At 36.1% G+C, this 9,979-nt stretch overlaps 1 pseudogene; it reads right to left on the bottom strand.

The window, feature by feature from the left end:
- Positions 1 to 271: 271 nt before the first annotated feature.
- LOC148567007 (serine/threonine-protein phosphatase 7 long form homolog) lies at positions 272 to 4,178 on the bottom strand (annotated as a pseudogene).
- Positions 4,179 to 9,979: the final 5,801 nt, after the last annotated feature.

Below are 9,979 nucleotides of genomic sequence, written 5' to 3' on the forward strand. Positions count from 1 at the left end.
CAACAAATTCAACTCCTCGACCGAGACCACTCTTACCTGAGTCAAACGAGAAATGATGCCCAGATGGATCCCCAGAATGGCAAGACATCGATGGGATCTCAAGTCTCGAATCTAAAGACATGCGGCCAGGAATCACTTCAGATGGCCTATCATATTGAGGTTGGAGAATTTCACTTTGACCTGGATAACTGCCCCAATGTGATTGATCTGTATCATCAAGGAACCTCCAAATTTGGTTCATGGGGGCTTGATCCTCTTCAGGGATAAACCACTATTGTTCACCATCTTGGTTGGAAGACAACAAATCAAGACCCTGTTGAACTTCTTGTTGTGGATGTGCTTGTGATAGTGGTGGTGTATGCACTGGTTGGACACTAGGAGTATTGACTACAGCCAATAGCAAGTGATATGAAAATTGACATCTGTACCAACTCATATAAAACTCAAACGCATCATAAGTAACGACTGCATTAAGATCAGTAAGTCGGTGATCAATGCGATCCTGCCATATTGATATCCACTTATCGTGTACTACAATCCAATTTAAATTTTTTGGTCTGGTCAACACATTGTTATGCGCACCACCAAGATCTCTTGGGGCTCCTGGAATGCCTTGTTGTATACCGAACTGTCTCGTCTCCCTATCGGTTGGATGCCACTCCATGCACTCAAATGAGATCAAAGAAACCGTTGCATTCCAACATAATCCGTCGAGACGGATATCGGCCAGCACCAGGTGGGGAGGAAGCCTGTCTTCATTGTATAAATCCCACACAAACTGCAACAACACGGCAAAAAATAAATTTTATTTCAACAGATGCTAAGCATTGTAAAGAAAGATTAAATGACAACTAAATGAATATATGAATCTATACCCTAACAGCATCATCCACTGTATCCAATAACTTCCTAAACCGTCGTGTTGTCCAAACTCTATAATCATTCGACGGAAGTATCCAATCAACCCACCTGTCGAAACAAATTTCATTACTCAAGTAACTAAGTCATTATGAAAAATGATTTAAGAGTCAAATTAAAGCATCAATTTAAGAAACTATGCACCACATTATACAAAGTAACACATACCGACAAGCTAGTGGAAACCGTGGAGTTCGAGGAACCGGAGCTAGAAAGGGCATCCACTCCCAAGCCCATATTTGGAGGAGAAGCACCAGACCATCTATGTCTTTACAATCAAAACATGATGCTCGAGACAGTGACCGATACAGATGGGCAAGACATGCCGATCCCAACTAAATTCCCTTATCTGGTGAATTCATAGAGCAACAGCAAAAATTTTCAATGGACTCCTGTGCCAGATTTATCACAGAATAGGGTCGTACCAAACAGCATCATAATGTGAGCTTTTACATACCTTTGTATAGCAAAAACATCAATCATGTCTATACTATTTTTATACCGCCTAAGCTACATCAACTTAATGAAACTTCCCCGATAATCTTTTTTTGTGGGTGCACTTCCAAACTGATCCATGCACTCATTCATTAGGAGGCTTTGACTACTTATCGTTAACCCTAAAATTGGCATGCCATCAGACCGAAGGCCAAAAATCATTGCTACATCCTCCAATGTTATCGTGCATTCAGCAGTCAAAAGATGGAAGGTGTGTATATTTGGATGTCATCTTTCAACCAAGGTTGTCAACATTGTCGAATGCCCTTGCACTCTTCCAATGCGAGATGTGTGTCCAAATCCAGTCTCCTTCAAAAGTTCAGTAGTAATTGGATCACAGGGTTCTGGCACGTTTGGATGCCTGGGTTCCAATAATCTTAAACCCTGATAACCAAATAGAAAATTACGATAAAAATTAAATTTAGAGCATATATCATAATTTTTTTCATACTTGGAATGGAAATACAACTTAAAATAAACAAATTATAACTCTTTCCTTCATACTTTGAATGATTTATTTTTGTTAACATTTGAATACAGTAGCTTCATATGTAAAAAGAATATTCTGAAACAAATTTAATTATAATTAAACTTATTAAAAAACTTTTGCAAATTGTTTTCTATTTTAATTATCATTTTTTTTGCAAAACAACAATTTATTTTTTCACTCAATTTTATTTTTTATCAAGAAATTTCCTTAAAATAAACCTAAGTATCCAAAGCCCAACTGTCAAAAAATTATATATTTCTTTGTTCACAAAAAGATCATTTCCTAACTGAAATCATAAGATGAAAACCAAATGAACCTATACAACCCAACATTCATGAATCATGATTTACTAGTATATAATCACACATCTAAATTCGTAAACTTTTTTTTAAATATTAATAATAACTTTTAATATTTTCATTCTAATACAACTTAACTTTTAATATTATTTCTATTTCTATTATACCTAAATATATTACAAAAAAATTATATCACAAAATCTAAAACTTTAACTAATCACATCAATTTTATATTAACCTTAAATATTTCAAAAATAATTCACTCTACATATGCTAACATTTTAACTAACAACAAACAATTTTTAGTTATTTCAAAACATATATATAAATATTAAAGCACTAATTACTTTACTAATATCTTAACTATACTACATTTTTAAACCGTACTAACAAACTCTAACATATTAGTAGTCTCTAAATAATACTAACTAATACAATCAACACTAATACTAATTAAAATTAATATTAAATAAATTAACTTATATATATAGAATGATCTAAAAATCGCACAATGTATTCTTCAGGTTTAGTGAGATCATGAACCACCATTGTTATTTTACTCTTTTAAGTTTCAAATTTTAACCCTGGGACTAAGAACACCATTCATGCAGGCCATTCTTCCTTTTTTCCTATTTGTAAATTTTTTTTGAATGAAGTAGAATGAAAATGACTTTACTTTGGGGTAATCTATTTACTCAAGTTCACCCGTGAAGGAGTGAGATTAAACTAGCTAGGCATGTGTCCCCCTTCAGGCTAGACCAGTTGTGGACACTTGTCCATTCCCCCAACAATCCCCCACACCCAGGAGCTCCTATTATTTTGCTTTGAATGCCCCAAAATACCCTGTAATTGGGCCTCCATCTCTCACGATGAACTTTTTTTATTTTTTAGAACAGCTACAATTTGCCCTTTTCATCTGGGCTTGATGTATGGAGTTGGTAATTTCGACCCTCTTATAATGTTTCCCACAAATTTAGATTACACACAAAATAGGTTATATCCAACAAAAACACCAAAGCTGGGTCAATATTTAAAAAAAAATAGTTACATAATGCTTAAAATATAACCCAACTAAAAATACCTATCACTTGGAGTAACAGAAGAGTAAAATAAAGAAGAAAGTCTTTGACTCTATTCTCTAACATACTCACTGCTACTAGTGAAAATGAGACCAAGTCATCGACTTCTGCTACACAATAACTAGTAGCACCGCTGAAACATAGAGACTCACAAGTTGATATCCAAAGAGAGAAAAAGACTTAGTCGCCTCCCTGTTGTTCCAATCCTATCTATATCCAACTCATTAATCCAACCACTAATTACATGATATAAGCATAGTTAATAGAAGTAAACCCACTCACAAGGATTTTCTCCAATGAATATGCAACCTATCCAATTCTACATCAATATGAATTCATATATGCTCTAGTAGTAGTGCACACCTCCAAATTGCTGTTATTTTTTAAATTGGTGGTTGTTATTTTTGTTGTTTAAATTATTATTGTTTATTAGTTAGGATTATAAACATACTATTACCAAAGATTTTATTAAAGTCAACTCTCTTTTTTTTTCATATAATCCTTGACCATTAATCTAGTCTTATACTTTGGACATTGAAAATTTTCTTCATGCTTCAACTTATAAATCCACCTGTTCTGCAACATTTTATTTCTTTTTGACAACTTTATAAGATCAAATGTTTGATTATCATGCAAAAATTTTATTTCATCTTGCATTGTATCTAACTAACTTTTATTGTCATCACCTTCCATAACTTCCTCATAACATTTAGGTTCTCCCCCATCAGTCAAGGTCACATACCCATCAGTAAATGTCACATACTCATTAGAAGGAGACCTCGTTGAAGGTCATTGCTTTCTAATAGACCTCCTAGGATGGAAACCTGGTGGATCTTTAGGTAGCTCAGGTTGAGTTTTAACATCATCAACAACTGGAGCATCAATCGGATCTCCCATCTCCTAATCATCAGGAACCAAAGGCTCATTTTGCTGCATATGATCTTGATCTTAATTCTCTGCTAGTTCTGGTGAAGGAAGTGGCTGAACTGGATCTACATCAGTCAAGTCACTACTCTCGTGTGATTGGTTCTTCTCTACCTTATTAATGTCTTCAATGGTCTGGTCTTCAATAAGTTCTACATCTTGACTTCTTCTAACTTTCTTTTCAACTGGATCATAAATCCTGTAACCAAACTCATGTTGATCATACCCAATAAAAATACACTTTCTTGTCTTCACATCCAACTTTGACCTCTCATCCTTTGGAATATGAACATATATTTTGCATCCAAAGACTCTCAAGTGATCATACGAGACATCTTTTTCCAACCAAACATGATCTAGAACATCATTGTCCAAAGCAATTATAGGATCCAAATTAATCACATGAACCGCTGTAAGTAGCGCTTCAGCACAAAAGACTTTAGGTAGCTTAGCTCCAGTAAGCATACACCTAACTCTTTCAATCAACATTCTATTCATTCTTTCTGCTAAACCGTTGAACTGAGGTATTTTAGGAGGTGTCGTTTCATGTCTAATCCCTTGCTACTTGCAATACTCATCAAATGGTCCACGATACTCACCACCATTTAAACTTTTTACCTATTTGCCTCTCAACCAAAAGCTTGGAATTGTTTGAACTTTTCCAAAGTTTAGTTCTTTGTCTTCAAAGTATAAGTCCAAAGCTTTCTTAGATAATCATTAATAAAAGTAATAAAATAAATAGCTCCATTAAAAGAGCATACCTTCAAAGGACTACAAATATTAGAGTGCACCAATTCCAAGAAGTCTGATTTTCTTGAAGGTTGATACTTCTTGAAGGATAATCTTCTTTGTTTGCTAGTCATGCAATGAGAACATTTCTCTAACTCCGCATTCTTCAAACCGGAAAGAACATTCTTTCGAGCTAAACAATTAAGTCTTTTTTCACTAATATGACCAAGTCTTCTGTGTCACAAGTTGCAAACTTCTTTACTTTTAATCGCATTCACACTATCTTTTGCAATCATGCATGCATCACATACAAACTTGAAGTACCTTTTTCTTTTGCCATCACTAAGTTATCTTTAGTAAGTTTGCATTGTCCAAAACCAAATATGTTTACAAATCCTTCATTATTAAGTCTTTTAACTGAAATCAAATTCAAATGAACAACTGGAGCATGTCTAACATCTTTGAGTAGCAACGTCATTCCCATATTAATCTCAGGATAAACATATCCTACACCAATCACATTGACCAAGCCATTATTACCCATCTTAAGCACTCCAAATTATCTGGAGTATAAGAAGTGAAGAACTCCTTCTTCGGTGTAACATGTATTGAGGTACCATTATCAATTACCTAGCCGAACTCATCATAAAAAACAAGATTGACCTTGTACTCATAATCAATAATATCAATAGTAAGAAGATTATCTGAAATAGCAGATACACGATTATTACCGTCATCGTCCTTCTTTTCTTGCTTACCTTTGTTCTCCTTTTTCCAAAAAAGTAATATTTTTTAACGTGAGACATTTTGTGACAATAATGACACTAAACATTTTTATAACTTAACTTGGATTTGGTCCTGCTTTTATCTTTACCCTTTTTACATCTGTTCTGATTTCTCCCTTTGTTTATAATGATTAACATTCCAGACTGTGATGAAGAATTTTGCGTCTTTCTTCTCATCTCTTCATTTAAAATTCCACCTTTAACAAGTTGCATGCTCACTTTACCATTCAGAACAGAATTAGTAAGAGAGATACGAAATGTCTCCCAAAAATTTGGTAGAGTATTTAGCAACCACAATCCTTGAACCTCATCTTCAAACTTGTTTCCCATACTTAGTAACTGATCAAGAACTCCTTGAAATTCATTCAAGTGATCTAATTCTTATGACCCTGGTGCACAAAAATCGTGACGGTTCCATTCCTTGGTAACGGCGCTGAAAACTTTATACGCACGTTCATAATCTTAATTCTTTGTCACAACTTCACACAACTGACCAGCAAGTGCACTGGGTCGTCCAAGTAATAAACCTTACTTGAGTAAGGGTCGATCCCACGGAGATTGTCGGCTTGAAGCAAGCTATGGTCACCTTGTAAATCTCAGTCAGGTGGATTCAAATGGATATAGAGTTTTAATAATTAAAAGATAAATAAAACATAAACTAGGATAGAGATACTTATGTAATTCATTAGTGAGAATTTCAGATAAGCGTATAGAGATGCTTTCGTCCCTCTGAACCTCTGCTTTCTTGCTGTCTTCATCCAATCATTACTACATTTCCATGGCAAGCTTTATGTAGGGCATCACCATTGTCAATGGCTACATCCCCTCCTCTCTGTGAAAATGGTCCAATGCGCTGTCACTGCATGGCTAATCATCTGTCGGTTCTCGATCATACTGGAATAAGATTTACTATCCTTTTGCGTCTGTCACTACGCCCAGCACTCACGAGTTTGAAGCTCGTCACAGCCATCCCTTCCCAGATCCTACTCGGAATACCATAGACAAGGTTTAGACTTTCTGGATCTCAAGAATGGCCATCCATGGGTTCTAACTTATACCACGAAGATTCTAATATCTCGGACTCGGTCCTCTGTATTAGATATCTAAGAGATATTCATTCTAGCTTGTTTGCATGTAGAACGGAAGTGTTTGTCAGGCACGCGTTTATAAGTGAGAATGATGATGAACGTCACATAATCATCACATTCCTCATGTTCTTGGGTGCGAATGGATATCTTAGAATAGGAATAAGCTTGAATTGAATAGAAAAACAGTAGTACTTTGTATTAATTCATGAGGAACAGCAGAGCTCCACACCTTAATCTATGGTGTGTAGAAACTCTACCGTTTGAAAATACATAAGTGATAATGGTTCAGGCATGGCCGAATGGCCAGCCCCCCATGAAAGTCTAAGATAGCATAAAACTAATCAAAGATCCCTTACAAAGATAGTAAAAAGTCCTATTTATACTAAACTAGTTACTAGGGTTTACAGAAATGAGTAAATAATGCAGAAATCCACTTTCGGGGCCTACTTGGTGTGTGCTTGGGCTGAGCATTGAGCTTTACATGTGTAGAGGTCTTTCTTGGAGTTGAACGCCAGTTTGTAACCTGTTTCTGGGGTTTAACTCCACTTTGCAACCTGTTTCTGGCGTTTGACTCCAAAATGCAGCATGGAACTGGCGTTCAACGCCAGTTTACGTCATCTACACTCGGGCAAAGTATGGACTATTATATATTGCTGGAAAGCCCTGGATGTCTACTTTCCAACACAATTAAGAGCGTGCCATTTGAAGTTTCGTAGCTCCAGAAAATATACTTTGAGTGCAGGGAGGTCAGAATCCAACAGCATCTGCAGTCCTTCTTCAACCTCTAAATCTGATTTTTGCTCAAGTCCCTCAATTTCAGCCAAAAAATACCTGAAATCACAGAAAAACACACAAACTCATAGTAAAGTCCAGAAATGTGATTTTTATTTAAAAACTAATAAAAATATACTAAAAACTAGCTAAATCACACTAAAAACTATGTAAAAACAATGCCAAAAAGCATATAAATTATCCGCTCATCACAACACCAAACTTAAATTGTTGCTTGTCCCCAAGCAACTGAAAATCAAATAGGATAAAAAGAAGAGAATATACTATAAATTCCAAAATATCAATGAAACTTAGCTCCAATCAGATGAGCGGGACTTGTAGCTTTTTGCCTCTTGAAATAGTTTTGACATCTCACTTTATCCATTGAAGTTCAGAATGATTAGCATCTATAGGAACTTAGAATTCAGATAGTGTTATTGATTCTCCTAGTTTAGTATGTTGATTCTTGAACACAGCTATTTTATGAGTCTTGGCCGTGGCCCTAAGCACTTTGTTTTCCAGTATTACCACCAGATACATAAATGCCACAGACACATAACTGGGTGAACCTTTTCAGATTGTGACTCAGCTTTGCTAAAGTCCCCAATTAGAGGTGTCCAGGGTTCTTAAGCACACTCTTCTTTTTTCTTTGGACCTTGACTTTAACCGCTCAGTCTCAAGTTTTCACTTGACACCTTCACGCCACAAGCACATGGTTAGGGACAGCTTGGTTTAGCCGCTTAGGCCAAGATTTTATTCCTTTAGGCCCTCCTATCCACTGATGCTCAAAGCCTTGGATCCTTTTTTATTACCCTTGCCTTTTGGTTTTAAGGGCTATTGGCTTTTTGCTCTTGCCTTTTGGTTTAAAGAGCTTTTGGCTTTTTCTGCTTGCTTTTTCTTTTTCTTTCTCTTTTTTCGGCATTTTTTTTCGCAAGCTTTTGTATTCACTGCTTTTTCTTGCTTCAAGAATCATTTTTATGATTTTTTAGATTATCAAATAACATGTCTCCTTTTCATCATTCTTTCAAGAGCCAACATATTTAACATTCATAAACAACAACTTCAAAAGACATATGCACTGTTCAAGTATTCATTCAGAAAACAAAAAGTGTTGCCACCATATCAAAATAATTAAACTAGTTTCAAGGATGAATTTGAAACCATGTACTTCTTGTTCTTTTGTAATTAAAACATTTTTCATTCAAGAGAGGTGGTGGATTCAAATTCATAACTTTAAGGCATAGACACTTAGACACTAATGATCATGTAATAAGACACAAATATAAATAAACATAAAGCTCAAAAATAAAAAAATAGGAAAATAAATAAACAAGGAGATTAAGGAATGAGTCCACCTTAGTGAGGATGGTGTCTTCCTCTTCTTGAAGAACCAATGGTGCTCTTGAGCTCCTCTATGTCTCTTCTTTGTCTTTCTTGCTCCTCCCTCATAGCTCTTTGATCTTCTCTAATTTCATGGAGGATGATGGAGTGCTCTTGGTGCTCCACTCTTAGTTGTCCCATGTTGGAACTTAATTCTCCTAGAGAAGTGTTGATTTGTTCCCAATAGTTTTGTGGAGGGAAGTGCATCCCTTGAGGCATCTCAGGAATTTCATGGTGAGGAATCTTCTCATGCTCATGTTGAAGTCCATGATCTCTTGTTTACTCCATCCTTTTCTTAGTGATGGGCTTATCTTCTTCAATGAGGATAACTCCATCTATGTCAATTCCAGCTGAATTGCAGAGGTGGCATATGAAGTGAGGAAAGGCTAACCTTGCCCAAGTGGAGGACTTGTCAACCACCTTGTAAAGTTCTTGAGGTATAATCTCATGAACTTCCACCTCCTCTCCAATCATGATACTATGGATCATGACGGCCTGGTCTATAGTAACTTCAGACCGGTTACTAGTAGGAATAATTGAGCGTTGAATGAACTCTAGCCATCCCCTAGCCACTGGTTTGAGGTCATGCCTTCTTAGTTGAACCGGCTTACTTCTTGAGTCAATTTTTCATTGAGCTCCTTCCTCACATATGTCTATGAGGACTTGGTCCAATCTTTGGACCAAAGTTGACCCTTCTTATGTAGGGGCATGCGTTTTCTTCCATCATTGGCAAGTTGAACGCCAGCCTTACATTTTCCGAACTGAAATCTAAGTATTTTCTCCGAACCATAGTAAGCCACTACTTTGGATTTGGGTTCACACTTTGATCATGGTTCCTTGTGATCCATGCGTTTGCATAGAACTCTTGAACCATTAGGATCCCGACTTGTTGAATGGGGTTGGTGAGAACTTTCCAACCTCTTTTTTGAATCTCAAGTCGGATCTCCAGATACTCATTCCTTTTGAGCTTGAAAGGAACCTCAGGGATCACTTTCTTCTTGGCCACAACTTCATATAAGTG

This window comes from Arachis ipaensis, chromosome B4 (genome assembly GCF_059453495.1).
Source record: "Arachis ipaensis isolate K30076 ecotype BB chromosome B4, ASM5945349v1, whole genome shotgun sequence".
NCBI classification, from domain to species: domain Eukaryota; kingdom Viridiplantae; phylum Streptophyta; class Magnoliopsida; order Fabales; family Fabaceae; genus Arachis; species Arachis ipaensis.